Source organism: Sander lucioperca, chromosome 9 (genome assembly GCF_008315115.2).
Source record: "Sander lucioperca isolate FBNREF2018 chromosome 9, SLUC_FBN_1.2, whole genome shotgun sequence".
Taxonomy (NCBI): Eukaryota; Metazoa; Chordata; class Actinopteri; order Perciformes; family Percidae; genus Sander; species Sander lucioperca.
In genome coordinates, this window is record NC_050181.1 from 24975578 (window position 1) to 24993915 (window position 18338).

The 18338-nt window shown below is 42.6% G+C and overlaps 1 protein-coding gene and 21 non-coding genes across 22 annotated transcripts in view; 21 read left to right on the forward strand and 1 right to left on the reverse strand.

Annotated features, from left to right (window-relative positions):
• The window catches only part of LOC116043951 (double-stranded RNA-specific editase B2), a 64778-nt gene that overhangs the window by 17864 nt on the left and 28576 nt on the right, over positions 1-18338 (reverse strand). The gene's annotated exons all lie outside the window — the stretch shown is intronic.
• Positions 6832-6913, forward strand: trnas-uga. The gene has a single exon. It is a non-coding gene; the product is annotated as a tRNA-Ser (tRNA).
• trnas-uga lies at positions 7269-7350 on the forward strand. Its single transcript has one exon. It is a non-coding gene; the product is annotated as a tRNA-Ser (tRNA).
• trnas-cga lies at positions 7839-7920 on the forward strand. Its single transcript has one exon. It is a non-coding gene; the product is annotated as a tRNA-Ser (tRNA).
• Positions 8274-8355, forward strand: trnas-uga. Its single transcript has one exon. It is a non-coding gene; the product is annotated as a tRNA-Ser (tRNA).
• Positions 8711-8792, forward strand: trnas-uga. Its single transcript has one exon. It is a non-coding gene; the product is annotated as a tRNA-Ser (tRNA).
• On the forward strand, positions 9282-9363 carry trnas-uga. Its single transcript has one exon. It is a non-coding gene; the product is annotated as a tRNA-Ser (tRNA).
• trnas-uga lies at positions 9717-9798 on the forward strand. The gene has a single exon. It is a non-coding gene; the product is annotated as a tRNA-Ser (tRNA).
• On the forward strand, positions 10154-10235 carry trnas-uga. Its single transcript has one exon. It is a non-coding gene; the product is annotated as a tRNA-Ser (tRNA).
• trnas-cga lies at positions 10814-10895 on the forward strand. The gene has a single exon. It is a non-coding gene; the product is annotated as a tRNA-Ser (tRNA).
• Positions 11249-11330, forward strand: trnas-uga. The gene has a single exon. It is a non-coding gene; the product is annotated as a tRNA-Ser (tRNA).
• On the forward strand, positions 11686-11767 carry trnas-uga. Its single transcript has one exon. It is a non-coding gene; the product is annotated as a tRNA-Ser (tRNA).
• On the forward strand, positions 12926-13007 carry trnas-uga. The gene has a single exon. It is a non-coding gene; the product is annotated as a tRNA-Ser (tRNA).
• On the forward strand, positions 13488-13569 carry trnas-cga. Its single transcript has one exon. It is a non-coding gene; the product is annotated as a tRNA-Ser (tRNA).
• trnas-uga lies at positions 13923-14004 on the forward strand. Its single transcript has one exon. It is a non-coding gene; the product is annotated as a tRNA-Ser (tRNA).
• On the forward strand, positions 14360-14441 carry trnas-uga. Its single transcript has one exon. It is a non-coding gene; the product is annotated as a tRNA-Ser (tRNA).
• trnas-cga lies at positions 14922-15003 on the forward strand. Its single transcript has one exon. It is a non-coding gene; the product is annotated as a tRNA-Ser (tRNA).
• Positions 15357-15438, forward strand: trnas-uga. The gene has a single exon. It is a non-coding gene; the product is annotated as a tRNA-Ser (tRNA).
• Positions 15794-15875, forward strand: trnas-uga. Its single transcript has one exon. It is a non-coding gene; the product is annotated as a tRNA-Ser (tRNA).
• Positions 17035-17116, forward strand: trnas-uga. Its single transcript has one exon. It is a non-coding gene; the product is annotated as a tRNA-Ser (tRNA).
• Positions 17597-17678, forward strand: trnas-cga. The gene has a single exon. It is a non-coding gene; the product is annotated as a tRNA-Ser (tRNA).
• trnas-uga lies at positions 18032-18113 on the forward strand. Its single transcript has one exon. It is a non-coding gene; the product is annotated as a tRNA-Ser (tRNA).

Here is an 18338-nt window from a genome sequence, read left to right on the forward strand (position 1 = left end):
CAGTGATATTGTTTTTTGTTTTTTTTAAATGTTATTAAATAATCTCAGTTTTACTTGCTTTACTGTTTTTTTCTGGTGGGTAATTTTACTGCCATTTTTTTTTTTTCATCCCCGGTGACCAGCGATTCTGGAGGGCACTGCAATGCAAACTAAAAGTAATTAGAATAATGAAGAATGCACACGAAGCCATTGTGCATTAACCTTGCACCTTGCAGTTCTATTAGGCGTGTGATGCCATTAAGCTGTGGGTTGATACGAGCGAGAGCTGCTAGATGGGATGCGACTGTAATGATGTGAATCTGGAGCTTCTGACGGCCGTGGCAGGTGGAGGTTGGAGGTGTTTTAATGACCTGCGCCATCACAGCTAACGGGGCCATTTATTTTGGGAGGAAAAAAAAAGACAATGACTGTGTTTGTCTTTGCGTTACATCGGCTGAGCCCCTCGCACCTTCACACACTTTCTGTCATTTTCGCTTAATCATTCGCCTCTCGCTCTATCTCCCCCTCGCTCGTAAACACAATCTCTCTCTCTCTCTCGTTCAAGTAGCACTTCATTAACTCACACCCATTTGTGAATTGCAGTATTAGACTTTACACTTGATTTAAGTAGAGGTTAACCAGGTTGCAAGATGACAAATTATTTGCTTAATCTACCGGAAAGCTTCTTCCCACGCGAATCTTCAAAAAAAAAATGGGTTTGTGCAGCAATTTAGAGATGAAATCGCAGCGGCTGTTGTGTAACATGGCAGGTGAAATGAAGGGCTCTGGTTAATTTAAATTAAAAAAATTAAAATTAAAAAGGGATGATACTTGAGCACTGCTCAGCAAACAGTACACTTACATCTATCAGTCATGTTGCACCACTACAAATAAAAATAAAAAGGAGCAAAGATCTGCGTTCGGCTTATTGTTTCTGTCTATTTGGAAATTGTGGTTATTTATTGATGTTGTGTCATACCAGAATATGCTATAAAATACAATTTTATTATTATATTATAACAAGTAATAATATACAGTTTATTATTTCCTGAAAGCAGGGATTTAAATGTGAGTGTAACACCCAGTGTTGTAGTACTCATATTGGTCTTGTCCTCGAGACCAATTTTTGAAGGTCTCGGTCTCGTCTCAGAATCGACCTCATTTTTATGCGGCCTTGTCTTTGTCTTTGATTAAGAGGACAAGAAAACAGCATTGAATTCAACTGTACTTTTCCATTTTTATCTGTTCTTTATGCAACAATAATGGACAAGTAAGTGTGTACACCTACAAGTAATTTGACTCCACGTCATTGAAAGCAACAGAGTACAATTCCTTGTACGTGCACACACTTACTTGCCCTTTGAAGCTGATTCTGATTCTGATTATTGAGGCCAGATAAGAAGGGATAAGTACAGTTAAATGCAATAGTGTCATTTTCAAATACTAAGAGTTTGAAAGGGTCTGCATAGATATGACAACTGTTAAAGTCATACATCGCTGTGAACCTGTGCAGGGAGATCCTTTCTGATGTGAAGTCCAGACTGTATAGCGGGGACAGCAGATAATTAATTTGCTAAGGAAGCTAAACTCTGTTATCAAACTTTTATCGAGAGTCTTTTAACTTTTTCATTTGTGTGCTGATTTAATGGGTTGTCTGTGAAGGACAAAAACTGTCTGAAAAACATTATTAAGGTCTGCTCCAAGCTCACTGGAGTCTAGCAGAAAGACCTCAGCTCTCTGTGGAAGAAATGAGTGATTAGAAAAGCTGAAAAAAAATAATAACTTAACCTGACCATGCACTTTCTAGTGAATTTTTAGTTATGCCGTTAAGCCAGCGCTATTATGTGCCTGCACAGAAAACAAATCATTATGCAAATTCTTTTATTCCTTTAGCTATCAGGCTATTACATTAAACACAACCCGTTGATCTGTGCACTTTGTCATTGGCATGTTGATGTTTTGATTGTTGTCGTTATGAATTCATTTATTTAATTTACATGGATGGAATTGACTGTAAAAATGATTCTTTTTAATAGTTATAATAAGCATCAGTTGCAACTCAAGTGTTAAATAAGTGTTACTAATAGTATTTTGAGTAGGATTGTCAATCTGAATAATTTAACCACTCAGCCATTACAGTTTTCTTCTTGAAGCACACAATGAAGAAGCTCACATTTTTTCAGCTTAAACCTACATTTTTTACTTTACTTTCCCCTCATTTTCTAAATCTAGTCAAGCATTACTGATAGCAAAAATGCTGATTAATACTTGACAGAACAATCACTTGGAACCAAAAGACTATGATGTACTGGATAAGAGAGACTAGAGACAAAAGATCAGAGAAAAAATTAGAACAGGAAGATTACTTCATATTCCAAGGTGCTTGTATTTATCAAACCTTAGAATTGAAGTTTCTCCAGCCAGCCGCTGTTAATGAACCTTATTTAATAGAATAATGAAATTAAGCATGGCAGGGGGAAAGCGAGAAGCACCCACTCACTGTCCGGTGTGTGTGTGTGTGTGTGAGTGTGTGTGTGTGTGTGTGTGTGTGTGTGTGTGTGTGTGTATATGTGTGTGTGTGTGTGTGTGTGTGTGTGTGTGTGTGTGTGTGTGTGTGTGTGTGTGTGTGGTTTGACAGCTGTGGATAAGCTAATTTGCTAAGCGTAATTAATCTTCTTTCCTCAAGGGCAAAGAAATATGGAAACTTTTTAGAATAATTTCTCTATCAACAGCCTTGGTATCAGTAATGATAAGTGTAATATAGTACTAGGTGTTTGGTTTATTATTTTCTCATTTAATTAGATTTAATTTAGTTTCCTTTACTACTTGTTGCTTTGAAATCTGTTAAAGTGTTTTATCCAACCCGTTCTCATTCTGAACTTGTAAAATAAGGACGTCTGGACAGTGGCTGTCAGCGTCTGATGTGACGAAAAAGGCGTCTTTCAGCGTATTTGTGTAATGCACTGGGGAGAGCAGCAGCTAGATAGGATTTAGCGAGTAGTATGTAAGGGCGAATTTCCGCTTATGGCGGTTGGTTGGGGTGGTGGATGGGTCAAACAAACACAGGACTTTCACCCAGGAGAGTGGGGTTCGCATCCCGCTTGCTATAGTCGCTTTTTATTTTCCTCCCGCGTGTCACAGAACCGTACGCCCACCCACGACCCTTTCCTAAACATAACCATCCCATTCTTCCTGCGTGTCACGGAACCGTACGCCCACCCATGACCTTTTCCTTAACATAACTGCGTCAAAAGGGACGGCAATAGTCCTGACCAAGCACGTTTACTTATAGCACTAAAGGGACGGCAATAGTCACGACCAAGTACGTTTACTTATAGCGCTAAAGGAGACTTTTAGCGTCAATAAGAACAACAAAGGCACCTGACCAAGCGTCCGTATTTTACGAGATGAGTGTGAGAACCTGTTGTTTTATCTTGCAGATATGGCCTTAGAAAACAGGAATTTCCAATAATAAGACTTCAATGGACTACCCTCTCCAAGCCTAACCAAGCAAATCAATCTTTGCTCGTCAACTGTACTTGTGAGATGGGCTCCTTCTTGTCCATTGTTGGTATGCACTATAGTTAAGTCTGTCAGGGCTAAGGGCCTGTAAAGCGTAAAACAAGAACTTGCTTAGCAGCTGTAATGACCGAGTGGTTAAAGCGTTGGACTTGAAATCCACTGCGGTTTCTCCGTGCAAGTTCAAACTCTAATCACAGTGTTTTCTAAATATAACATTATTTCTGTAGACATTGAATCTACCAAGATGCTTAGTTTTAGAAAGCATGGTTCCAGTAGGTTGAAACCAGAGATCAGCGATCCAATCACACTTTGCAGCACCCTCACATGTTCTATTTCCGAGTAGTCATTCCAGCCAGGTGAACTAACGAGCCACATTTAAGCTCAAAAACCCTCAAGGTGCGAACGATCCTTCAGAGGTTAAAAACCTAGGACTCCCCATCAGTCAGCAGTTGATACACTTAGGGGCCATCCACACGGAGACGCTTTTTGATGCAAACGCACGTTTTGCATCGTTTGGGTCGATTGTCCAAACGAATCTTGTAAACGCACTGCCTGAAAACGCGCTTTTTTTGAAACCTGGTCCCAGGGTGAAACAATTCGAACACGGCTCCCTTTTGGCTTCGTTTGGATGGCGAAGCCGCATACGTGCATATCGATGATGTCATCGCCACACCCCTCGACCTCTAACGTTATGTAGCTAACGTTAAACATCGCTAAAGTAGCTGACGCTCTAGCAGGGACGTAACGTTAACGTTAGCTGCTATGGTTAGCTGATTATAAAGTGGAAGTAGACAACTTATCAACTAGCTAGCTAATCTGTCTGCTTATCAACTCCTTGAACAGATTATAGTAACTTTTAGAGCTAACTGCTCTGCTAACTAGCGTGCTGCAATCATGTCCGATGGCAGACAGAATTGCAAAATAAAAAGCAATCCAACAGAACATTATACAGTCGTGGCCAAAAGTTTTGAGAATGACACAAATATTAGTTTTCACAAAGTTTGCTGCTAAACTACTTTTAGATCTTTTTTTCAGTTGTTTCTGTGATGTACTGAAATATAATTACAAGCACTTTATACGTTTCAAAGGCTTTTATTGACAATTACATGACATTTATGCAAAGAGTCAGTATTTGCAGTGTTGGCCCTTCTTTTTCAGGACCTCTGCAATTCGACTGGGCATGCTCTCAATCAACTTCTGGGCCAAATCCTGACTGATAGCAACCCATTCTTTCATAATCACTTCTTGGAGTTTGTCAGAATTAGTGGGTTTTTGTTTGTCCACCCGCCTCTTGAGGATTGACCACAAGTTCTCAATGGGATTAAGATCTGGGGAGTTTCCAGGCCATGGACCCAAAATTTCAACGTTTTGGTCCTCGAGCCACTTAGTTATCACTTTTGCCTTATGGCACGGTGCTCCATCGTGCTGGAAAATGCATTGTTCTTCACCAAACTGTTGTTGGATTGTTGGAAGAAGTTGCTGTTGGAGGGTGTTTTGGTACCATTCTTTATTCATGGCTGTGTTTTTGGGCAAAATTGTAAGTGAGCCCACTCCCTTGGATGAGAAGCAACCCCACACATGAATGGTCTCAGGATGCTTTACTGTTGGCATGACACAGGACTGATGGTAGCGCTCACCTTTTCTTCTCCGGACAAGCCTTTTTCCAGATGCCCCAAACAATCGGAAACAGGCTTCATCGGAGAATATGACTTTGCCCCAGTCCTCAGCAGTCCATTCACCATACTTTCTGCAGAAGATCAATCTGTCCCTGATGTTTTTTGTGGAGAGAAGTGGCTTCTTTGCTGCCCTTCTTGACACCAGGCCATCTTCCAAAAGTCTTCGCCTCACTGTGCGTGCAGATGCGCTCACACCTGCCTGCTGCCATTCCTGAGCAAGCTCTGCACTGGTGGCACTCCGATCCCGCAGCTGAATCCTCTTTAGGAGACGATCCTGGCGCTTGCTGGACTTTCTTGGACGCCCTGAAGCCTTCTTAACAAGAATTGAACCTCTTTCCTTGAAGTTCTTGATACTCCTATAAATTGTTGATTTAGGTGCAATCTTAGTAGCCACAATATCCTTGCCTGTGAAGCCATTTTTATGCAACGCAATGATGGCTGCACGCGTTTCTTTGCAGGTCACCATGGTTAACAATGGAAGAACAATGATTTCAAGCATCACCCTCCTTTTAACATGTCAAGTCTGCCATTCTAACCCAATCAGCCTGACATAATGATCTCCAGCCTTGTGCTCGTCAACATTCTCACCTGAGTTAACAAGACGATTACTGAAATGATCTCAGCAGGTCCTTTAATGACAACAATGAAATTTTCATGGCAAAGAAGGACTATGCAATTCATCTGATCACTGTTCATAACATTCTGGAGTATATGCAAATTGCTATTATAAAAACTTAAGCAGCAACTTTTCCAATTTCCAATATTTATGTAATTCTCAAAACTTTTGGCCACGACTGTACAATGTAAATAAAGACACGTTTTCTTGCGGCGGCCTTTATAAAATGAGCAGTGCTGAAAGTTATTATAGTCTATCATGTTATGATCGGGAGTGACTGAAGACTATGCTCTTCTTCTCCGTTTTTGGTGAATTTCTGTAGCAGAAACAGCGCCACTTATAGGCCTGGAATATGAAGTAGCGTGTTGAGTCTTTTACAAATGGATCCGTTTGGACGCACATTTCTCGTTATAGTAAGAACATTCGTTCTTACTATAACGACATAAGTTCTGTAGACATTGAGTCTACCAAGATGATTGGTTTAAGAAAGCATGGTTCCAGTAGGTTGACACCAAAGATTCAATCAAACTCAGCTGTTTCCATTGCAGAACCCTCACAGGATCATTTTCTGACTGGTTAATCTTTACTCGTTGGTTTCTTTGAAAATAAGTTGACACACCCAGGCAATTTAAGAGCCATTCACACCTTATCACTTGACAGCCAGTTGGACTAACCACCCAAATTAAACCTCAAAGCTGCTCAAGGTGTGAACAGTCCTTTAGAGTGGTTAAGGTGTTGGACTTGAAATCCAATGGGGTTTCCCCACGCAGGTTCAAACCCTGCTCACAGCGAGTTCTATCCTTGACTATGTTACTGCTGTTGATGCCACACCCATTGACACTTTGTCACATGACAGCAAGGTGGGTCCTTCCAGATCAAGGGCATCAGTATGCTATGAACAAAGTTCTTGCCAAATCATCTAAAGGTGTCAACTGTACTTCTGAGATGGGCTCCTTGTTGTCCTTTGTTGGAATGCACTGAAATAAAGTATGTCAGGGCTCGGCGGTTCTGGAGTGTAAAACAAGACCTTGTTTTCAAGCTGTGATGGCCGAGTGGTTAAGGCGTTGGCCTTGAAATCCAATGGGGTTTCCCCACACAGGTTCAAACTCTGCTCACAGAGAATTCTCTCTTTGACTATGCTATTGCTGTTGATGCCACACCCATTCACACCTTGTCACATGACAGCCAGGTGAACTAACAAGGCACATTTAACTTTAAAGACCCTCAAGTTGCGAACGATCCTTCAGAGGTTAAATACCTGGGACACCCCATCAGTTAGCAGTTGATACGCTTAAACATGGAGTGTTCTAGATCAAGGGAATCAATATGCTATGAACAAAGTTCTTGCCAAATCATCTAAAGGTGTCAACTGTACTTGTGAGATGGGCTCCTTGTTGTCCTTTGTTGGAATGCACTGAAATAAAGCATGTCAGGGCTTGGCGGTTCTGGAGTGTAAAACAAGAACTTGGTTTCAAGCTGTGATGGCCGAGTGGTTAAGGCGTTGGACTTGAAATCCAATGGGGTTTCCCCGCGCAGGTTCAAACCCTGCTCACAGCGAGTTCTTAAGATAAAGACATTGGTTCTGTAGACATTGAATCTACCAAGATGCATGGTTCCAGTGTTTTACACCAAAGATCCAATCAAACCCAGCTGTTTCCGTTGCTGAATCCTCACAGGATAATTTTCTGACTGGTCAATCTTTGCTCCTTTGTTTCTTTGAAAATAAGTTGGACACACCCAGGCAATTTAAGAGCCATTCACACCTTATCACTTGACAGCCAGTTGGACTAACCACCCAAATTAAACCTTAAAGCCACTCAAGGTGTGAACAATCCTTCAGAGGTTAAATGCCTGGTACTCCCAATCAGTCAGTCAGAACTGACCAAAAGGCATCAGTTTGCTATGAACAAAAGTTGTATCTGATCATCTAAAGGTGTCAACTGTACTTGTGAGATGGGCTCCTTCTTGTCTGTTGTTAGTATGCACTATAGTTAAGTCTGTCGTGCTTTGGGGGTTCTGAACTGTAAAAAAAACCTTGTTTTGCAGCTGTGATGGCCGAGAGGTTAAGGCGTTGGACTCGAAATCCAATGGGGTTTCCCCGCGCAGGTTCAAACCCTGCTCACAGCGAATTCTACCCGAAGCAATGTTATTTCTGTTGATGCCACACCCATTCACACCTTGTCACATGACAGCCAGGTGAACTGACAAGCCACTTTAAGCTCAAAGACTCTCAAGGTGCAAACGATCCTTCAGAGGTTAAATACCTGGACTCCCCATCAGTCAGCAGTTGATACACTTAAAAATGGGTCCTTCCAGATCAAGGGCATCAGTATGCTATGAACAAAGTTCTTGTCAAATCATCTAAAGGTGTCAACTGTATTTGTGAGATAGGCTCCTTGTTGTCCTTTGTTGGAATGCACTGAAATAAAGTATGTCAGGGCTCGGCGGTTCTGGAGTGTAAAACAAGACCTTGTTTTCAAGCTGTGATGGCCGAGTGGTTAAGGCGTTGGCCTTGAAATCCAATGGGGTTTCCCCACACAGGTTCAAACTCTGCTCACAGAGAATTCTCTCTTTGACTATGCTATTGCTGTTGATGCCACACCCATTCACACCTTGTCACATGACAGCCAGGTGAACTAACAAGTCACATTTAACTTTAAAGACCCTCAAGTTGCGAACGATCCTTCAGAGGTTAAATACCTGGGACACCCCATCAGTTAGCAGTTGATACGCTTAAACATGGAGTGTTCTAGATCAAGGGAATCAATATGCTATGAACAAAGTTCTTGCCAAATCATCTAAAGGTGTCAACTGTACTTGTGAGATGGGCTCCTTGTTGTCCTTTGTTGGAATGCACTGAAATAAAGCATGTCAGGGCTTGGCGGTTCTGGAGTGTAAAACAAGAACTTGGTTTCAAGCTGTGATGGCAGAGTGGTTAAGGCGTTGGACTTGAAATCCAATGGGGTTTCCCCGCGCAGGTTCAAACCCTGCTCACAGCGAGTTCTTAAGATAAAGACATTGGTTCTGTAGACATTGAATCTACCAAGATGCATGGTTCCAGTGTTTTACACCAAAGATCCAATCAAACCCAGCTGTTTCCGTTGCTGAATCCTCACAGGATAATTTTCTGACTGGTCAATCTTTGCTCCTTTGTTTCTTTGAAAATAAGTTGGACACACCCAGGCAATTTAAGAGCCATTCACACCTTATCACTTGACAGCCAGTTGGACTAACCACCCAAATTAAACCTTAAAGCCACTCAAGGTGTGAACAATCCTTCAGAGGTTAAATGCCTGGGACTCCCAATCAGTCAGTCAGAACTGACCAAAAGGCATCAGTTTGCTATGAACAAAAGTTGTATCTGATCATCTAAAGGTGTCAACTGTACTTGTGAGATGGGCTCCTTCTTGTCTGTTGTTAGTATGCACTATAGTTAAGTCTGTCGTGCTTTGGGGGTTCTGAACTGTAAAAAAAAACCTTGTTTTGCAGCTGTGATGGCCGAGAGGTTAAGGCGTTGGACTCGAAATCCAATGGGGTTTCCCCGCGCAGGTTCAAACCCTGCTCACAGCGAATTCTACCCGAAGCAATGTTATTTCTGTTGATGCCACACCCATTCACACCTTGTCACATGACAGCCAGGTGAACTAACAAGCCACTTTAAGCTCAAAGACTCTCAAGGTGCAAACGATCCTTCAGAGGTTAAATACCTGGACTCCCCATCAGTCAGCAGTTGATACACTTAAAAATGGGTCCTTCCAGATCAAGGGCATCAGTATGCTATGAACAAAGTTCTTGTCAAATCATCTAAAGGTGTCAACTGTATTTGTGAGATAGGCTCCTTGTTGTCCTTTGTTGGAATGCACTGAAATAAAGTATGTCAGGGCTCGGCGGTTCTGGAGTGTAAAACAAGACCTTGTTTTCAAGCTGTGATGGCCGAGTGGTTAAGGCGTTGGCCTTGAAATCCAATGGGGTTTCCCCACACAGGTTCAAACTCTGCTCACAGAGAGTTCTCTCTTTGACTATGCTATTGCTGTTGATGCCACACCCATTCACACCTTGTCACATGACAGCCAGGTGAACTAACAAGGCACATTTAACTTTAAAGACCCTCAAGTTGCGAACGATCCTTCAGAGGTTAAATACCTGGGACTCCCCATCAGTTAGCAGTTGATACACTTAAACATGGAGCGTTCTAGATCAAGGGAATCAATATGCTATGAACAAAGTTCTTGCCAAATCATCTAAAGGTGTCAACTGTACTTGTGAGATGGGCTCCTTGTTGTCCTTTGTTGGAATGCACTGAAATAAAGCATGTCAGGGCTTGGCGGTTCTGGAGTGTAAAACAAGAACTTGGTTTCAAGCTGTGATGGCTGAGTGGTTAAGGCGTTGGACTTGAAATCCAATGGGGTTTCCCCACGCAGGTTCAAACCCTGCTCACAGCGAGTTCTTAAGATAAAGACATTGGTTCTGTAGACATTGAATCTACCAAGATGCATGGTTCCAGTGTTTTACACCAAAGATCCAATCAAACCCAGCTGTTTCCGTTGCTGAATCCTCACGGGATAATTTTCTGACTGTTCAATCTTTGCTCCTTTGTTTCTTTGAAAATAAGTTGGACACATCCAGGCAATTTAAGAGCCATTCACACCTTATCACTTGACAGCCAGTTGGACTAACCACCCAAATTAAACCTTAAAGCCACTCAAGGTGTGAACAATCCTTCAGAGGTTAAATGCCTGGGACTCCCAATCAGTCAGTCAGAACTGACCATTCACACCTTATCACTTAGCCACTCAAGGTGTGAACAATCCTTCAGAGGTTAAATGCTGGGACTCCCAATCAGTCAGTCAGAACTGACCAAAAGCCATCAGTTTGCTATGAACAAAAGTTGTATCTGATCATCTAATGGTGTCAACTGTACTTGTGAGATGGGCTTCTTCTTGTCTGTTGTTGGTATGCGCTATAGTTAAGTCTGTCGTGCTCTCGGGGGTTCTGAACTGTAAAAAAACCTTGTTTTGCAGCTGTGATGGCCAAAAGGTTAAGGCGTTGGCCTCGAAATCCAATGGGGGTTCCCTGCGCAGGTTCAAACCCTGCTCACAGTGAATTCTACCCGAAACAATGTTATTTCTTTTGTTGCCACACCCAATCACACCTTGTCACATGAAAGCCAGGTGAACTAACAAGCCACTTTAAGCTCAAAGGCCCTCAAGGTGCAAACGATCCTTCAGAGGTTAAATACCTGGACTCCCCATCAGTCAGCAGTTGATACACTTAAAAATGGGTCCTTCCAGATCAAGGGCATCAGTATGCTATGAACAAAGTTCTTGTCAAATCATCTAAAGGTGTCAACTGTATTTGTGAGATGGGCTCCTTGTTGTCCTTTGTTGGAATGCACTGAAATAAAGTATGTCAGGGCTCGGTGGTTCTGGAGTGTAAAACAAGACCTTGTTTTCAAGCTGTGATGGCTGAGTGGTTAAGGCGTTGGCCTTGAAATCCAATGGGGTTTCCCCACACAGGTTCAAACTCTGCTCACAGAGAATTCTCTCTTTGACTATGCTATTGCTGTTGATTCCACACCCATTCACACCTTGTCACATGACAGCCAGGTGAACTAACAAGGCACATTTAACTTTAAAGACCCTCAAGTTGCGAACGATCCTTCAGAGGTTAAATACCTGGGACTCCCCATCAGTTAGCAGTTGATACACTTAAACATGGAGCGTTCTAGATCAAGGGAATCAATATGCTATGAACAAAGTTCTTGCCAAATCATCTAAAGGTGTCAACTGTACTTGTGAGATGGGCTCCTTGTTGTCCTTTGTTGGAATGCACTGAAATAAAGTATGTCAGGGCTTGGCGGTTCTGGAGTATAAAACAAGAACTTGGTTTCAAGCTGTGATGGCCGAGTGGTTAAGGCGTTGGACTTGAAATCCAATGGGGTTTCCCCGCGCAGGTTCAAACCCTGCTCACAGCGAGTTCTTAATGTAATGACATTGTTTCTGTAGACATTGAATCTACCAAAATGCATGGTTCCAGTATGTTTAAACCAAAGATCCAATTCAACTCAGCTGTTTCCATTGTTGAATCCTCACAGGATCATTTTCTGACTGGTCAATCTTTGTTTCTTTGAAAATAAGTTGGACACACCCAGGCAATTTAAGAGCCATTCACACCTTATCACTTAGCCACTCAAGGTGTGAACAATCCTTCAGAGGTTAAATGCCTGGGACTCCCAATCAGTCAGTCAGAACTGACCAAAAGGCATCAGTTTGCTATGAACAAAAGTTGTATCTGATCATCTAAAGGTGTCAACTGTACTTGTGAGATGGGCTCCTTGTTGTCCTTTGTTGGAATGCACTGAAATAAAGTATGTCAGGGCTCGGCGGTTCTGGAGTGTAAAACAAGACTTTCTTTTAAGTTGTGATGGAGGAGTGGTTAAGGCGTTGGACTTGAAATCCAATGGGGTTTCCCCATGCAAGTTCATACCCTGCTCTCAGCGAGTTCTTAATATAACGACAATGGCTCTGTAGACATTGAATCTACCACGATGCATGGTTCCGGTATGTTTACACCAAAGATCCAATCAAACTCAGCTGTTTCTGTTGCTGAATCTTCACAGGATAATTTTCTGACTGGTCAATCTTTTTTTCTTTGAAAATAAGTTGGACACACCCAGGCAATTTAAGAGCCATTCACACCTTATCACTTGACAGCCAGTTGGACTAACCACCCAAATTAAACCTCAAGGCCGCTCAAGGTGTGAACAATCCTTCAGAGGTTAAATGCCTGGGACTCCCAATCAGTCAGTCAGAACTGACCATTCACACCTTGTCACATGACAGCCAGGTGAACTAACAAGGCACATTTAACTTTAAAGACCCTCAAGTTGCGAACGATCCTTCAGAGGTTAAATACCTGGGACTCCCCATCAGTTAGCAGTTGATACGCTTAAACATGGAGCGTTCTAGATCAAGGGAATCAATATGCTATGAACAAAGTTCTTGCCAAATCATCTAAAGGTGTCAACTGTACTTGTGAGATGGGCTCCTTGTTGTCCTTTGTTGGAATGCACTGAAATAAAGCATGTCAGGGCTTGGCGGTTCTGGAGTGTAAAACAAGAATTTGGTTTCAAGCTGTGATGGCCGAGTGGTTAAGGCGTTGGACTTGAAATCCAATGGGGTTTCCCCGCGCAGGTTCAAACCCTGCTCACAGCGAGTTCTTAAGATAAAGACATTGGTTCTGTAGACATTGAATCTACCAAGATGCATGATTCCAGTGTCTTACACCAAAGATCCAATCAAACCCAGCTGTTTCTGTTGCTGAATCCTCACGGGATAATTTTCTGACTGGTCAATCTTTGTTTCTTTGAAAATAAGTTGGACACACCCAGGCAATTTAAGAGCCATTCACACCTTATCACTTGACAGCCAGTTGGACTAACCACCCAAATTAAACCTTAAAGCCACTCAAGGTGTGAACAATCCTTCAGAGGTTAAATGCCTGGGACTCCCAATCAGTCAGTCAGAACTGACCAAAAGCCATCAGTTTGCTATGAACAAAAGTTGTATCTGATCATCTAATGGTGTCAACTGTACTTGTGAGATGGGCTTCTTCTTGTCTGTTGTTGGTATGCGCTATAGTTAAGTCTGTCGTGCTCTCGGGGGTTCTGAACTGTAAAAAAACCTTGTTTTGCAGCTGTGATGGCCAAAAGGTTAAGGCGTTGGCCTCGAAATCCAATGGGGGTTCCCTGCGCAGGTTCAAACCCTGCTCACAGTGAATTCTACCCGAAACAATGTTATTTCTTTTGTTGCCACACCCAATCACACCTTGTCACATGAAAGCCAGGTGAACTAACAAGCCACTTTAAGCTCAAAGGCCCTCAAGGTGCAAACGATCCTTCAGAGGTTAAATACCTGGACTCCCCATCAGTCAGCAGTTGATACACTTAAAAATGGGTCCTTCCAGATCAAGGGCATCAGTATGCTATGAACAAAGTTCTTGTCAAATCATCTAAAGGTGTCAACTGTATTTGTGAGATGGGCTCCTTGTTGTCCTTTGTTGGAATGCACTGAAATAAAGTATGTCAGGGCTCGGTGGTTCTGGAGTGTAAAACAAGACCTTGTTTTCAAGCTGTGATGGCTGAGTGGTTAAGGCGTTGGCCTTGAAATCCAATGGGGTTTCCCCACACAGGTTCAAACTCTGCTCACAGAGAATTCTCTCTTTGACTATGCTATTGCTGTTGATTCCACACCCATTCACACCTTGTCACATGACAGCCAGGTGAACTAACAAGGCACATTTAACTTTAAAGACCCTCAAGTTGCGAACGATCCTTCAGAGGTTAAATACCTGGGACTCCCCATCAGTTAGCAGTTGATACACTTAAACATGGAGCGTTCTAGATCAAGGGAATCAATATGCTATGAACAAAGTTCTTGCCAAATCATCTAAAGGTGTCAACTGTACTTGTGAGATGGGCTCCTTGTTGTCCTTTGTTGGAATGCACTGAAATAAAGCATGTCAGGGCTTGGCGGTTCTGGAGTGTAAAACAAGAATTTGGTTTCAAGCTGTGATGGCCGAGTGGTTAAGGCGTTGGACTTGAAATCCAATGGGGTTTCCCCGCGCAGGTTCAAACCCTGCTCACAGCGAGTTCTTAAGATAAAGACATTGGTTCTGTAGACATTGAATCTACCAAGATGCATGATTCCAGTGTCTTACACCAAAGATCCAATCAAACCCAGCTGTTTCTGTTGCTGAATCCTCACGGGATAATTTTCTGACTGGTCAATCTTTGTTTCTTTGAAAATAAGTTGGACACACCCAGGCAATTTAAGAGCCATTCACACCTTATCACTTGACAGCCAGTTGGACTAACCACCCAAATTAAACCTTAAAGCCACTCAAGGTGTGAACAATCCTTCAGAGGTTAAATGCCTGGGACTCCCAATCAGTCAGTCAGAACTGACCAAAAGCCATCAGTTTGCTATGAACAAAAGTTGTATCTGATCATCTAATGGTGTCAACTGTACTTGTGAGATGGGCTTCTTCTTGTCTGTTGTTGGTATGCGCTATAGTTAAGTCTGTCGTGCTCTCGGGGGTTCTGAACTGTAAAAAAACCTTGTTTTGCAGCTGTGATGGCCAAAAGGTTAAGGCGTTGGCCTCGAAATCCAATGGGGGTTCCCTGCGCAGGTTCAAACCCTGCTCACAGTGAATTCTACCCGAAACAATGTTATTTCTTTTGTTGCCACACCCAATCACACCTTGTCACATGAAAGCCAGGTGAACTAACAAGCCACTTTAAGCTCAAAGGCCCTCAAGGTGCAAACGATCCTTCAGAGGTTAAATACCTGGACTCCCCATCAGTCAGCAGTTGATACACTTAAAAATGGGTCCTTCCAGATCAAGGGCATCAGTATGCTATGAACAAAGTTCTTGTCAAATCATCTAAAGGTGTCAACTGTATTTGTGAGATGGGCTCCTTGTTGTCCTTTGTTGGAATGCACTGAAATAAAGTATGTCAGGGCTCGGTGGTTCTGGAGTGTAAAACAAGACCTTGTTTTCAAGCTGTGATGGCTGAGTGGTTAAGGCGTTGGCCTTGAAATCCAATGGGGTTTCCCCACACAGGTTCAAACTCTGCTCACAGAGAATTCTCTCTTTGACTATGCTATTGCTGTTGATTCCACACCCATTCACACCTTGTCACATGACAGCCAGGTGAACTAACAAGGCACATTTAACTTTAAAGACCCTCAAGTTGCGAACGATCCTTCAGAGGTTAAATACCTGGGACTCCCCATCAGTTAGCAGTTGATACACTTAAACATGGAGCGTTCTAGATCAAGGGAATCAATATGCTATGAACAAAGTTCTTGCCAAATCATCTAAAGGTGTCAACTGTACTTGTGAGATGGGCTCCTTGTTGTCCTTTGTTGGAATGCACTGAAATAAAGTATGTCAGGGCTTGGCGGTTCTGGAGTATAAAACAAGAACTTGGTTTCAAGCTGTGATGGCCGAGTGGTTAAGGCGTTGGACTTGAAATCCAATGGGGTTTCCCCGCGCAGGTTCAAACCCTGCTCACAGCGAGTTCTTAATGTAATGACATTGTTTCTGTAGACATTGAATCTACCAAAATGCATGGTTCCAGTATGTTTAAACCAAAGATCCAATTCAACTCAGCTGTTTCCATTGTTGAATCCTCACAGGATCATTTTCTGACTGGTCAATCTTTGTTTCTTTGAAAATAAGTTGGACACACCCAGGCAATTTAAGAGCCATTCACACCTTATCACTTAGCCACTCAAGGTGTGAACAATCCTTCAGAGGTTAAATGCCTGGGACTCCCAATCAGTCAGTCAGAACTGACCAAAAGGCATCAGTTTGCTATGAACAAAAGTTGTATCTGATCATCTAAAGGTGTCAACTGTACTTGTGAGATGGGCTCCTTGTTGTCCTTTGTTGGAATGCACTGAAATAAAGTATGTCAGGGCTCGGCGGTTCTGGAGTGTAAAACAAGACTTTCTTTTTAAGTTGTGATGGAGGAGTGGTTAAGGCGTTGGACTTGAAATCCAATGGGGTTTCCCCATGCAAGTTCATACCCTGCTCTCAGCGAGTTCTTAATATAACGACAATGGCTCTGTAGACATTGAATCTACCACGATGCATGGTTCCGGTATGTTTACACCAAAGATCCAATCAAACTCAGCTGTTTCTGTTGCTGAATCTTCACAGGATAATTTTCTGACTGGTCAATCTTTTTTTCTTTGAAAATAAGTTGGACACACCCAGGCAATTTAAGAGCCATTCACACCTTATCACTTGACAGCCAGTTGGACTAACCACCCAAATTAAACCTCAAGGCCGCTCAAGGTGTGAACAATCCTTCAGAGGTTAAATGCCTGGGACTCCCAATCAGTCAGTCAGAACTGACCATTCACACCTTGTCACATGACAGCCAGGTGAACTAACAAGGCACATTTAACTTTAAAGACCCTCAAGTTGCGAACGATCCTTCAGAGGTTAAATACCTGGGACTCCCCATCAGTTAGCAGTTGATACGCTTAAACATGGAGCGTTCTAGATCAAGGGAATCAATATGCTATGAACAAAGTTCTTGCCAAATCATCTAAAGGTGTCAACTGTACTTGTGAGATGGGCTCCTTGTTGTCCTTTGTTGGAATGCACTGAAATAAAGCATGTCAGGGCTTGGCGGTTCTGGAGTGTAAAACAAGAATTTGGTTTCAAGCTGTGATGGCCGAGTGGTTAAGGCGTTGGACTTGAAATCCAATGGGGTTTCCCCGCGCAGGTTCAAACCCTGCTCACAGCGAGTTCTTAAGATAAAGACATTGGTTCTGTAGACATTGAATCTACCAAGATGCATGATTCCAGTGTCTTACACCAAAGATCCAATCAAACCCAGCTGTTTCTGTTGCTGAATCCTCACGGGATAATTTTCTGACTGGTCAATCTTTGTTTCTTTGAAAATAAGTTGGACACACCCAGGCAATTTAAGAGCCATTCACACCTTATCACTTGACAGCCAGTTGGACTAACCACCCAAATTAAACCTTAAAGCCACTCAAGGTGTGAACAATCCTTCAGAGGTTAAATGCCTGGGACTCCCAATCAGTCAGTCAGAACTGACCAAAAGGCATCAGTTTGCTATGAACAAAAGTTGTATCTGATCATCTAAAGGTGTCAACTGTACTTGTGAGATGGGCTCCTTCTTGTCTGTTGTTAGTATGCACTATAGTTAAGTCTGTCGTGCTTTGGGGGTTCTGAACTGTAAAAAAAACTTTGTTTTGCAGCTGTGATGGCCGAGAGGTTAAGGCGTTGGACTCGAAATCCAATGGGGTTTCCCCGCGCAGGTTCAAACCCTGCTCACAGCGAATTCTACCCGAAGCAATGTTATTTCTGTTGATGCCACACCCATTCACACCTTGTCACATGACAGCCAGGTGAACTAACAAGCCACTTTAAGCTCAAAGACTCTCAAGGTGCAAACGATCCTTCAGAGGTTAAATACCTGGACTCCCCATCAGTCAGCAGTTGATACACTTAAAAATGGGTCCTTCCAGATCAAGGGCATCAGTATGCTATGAACAAAGTTCTTGTCAAATCATCTAAAGGTGTCAACTGTATTTGTGAGATAGGCTCCTTGTTGTCCTTTGTTGGAATGCACTGAAATAAAGTATGTCAGGGCTCGGCGGTTCTGGAGTGTAAAACAAGACCTTGTTTTCAAGCTGTGATGGCCGAGTGGTTAAGGCGTTGGCCTTGAAATCCAATGGGGTTTCCCCACACAGGTTCAAACTCTGCTCACAGAGAGTTCTCTCTTTGACTATGCTATTGCTGTTGATGCCACACCCATTCACACCTTGTCACATGACAGCCAGGTGAACTAACAAGGCACATTTAACTTTAAAGACCCTCAAGTTGCGAACGATCCTTCAGAGGTTAAATACCTGGGACTCCCCATCAGTTAGCAGTTGATACACTTAAACATGGAGCGTTCTAGATCAAGGGAATCAATATGCTATGAACAAAGTTCT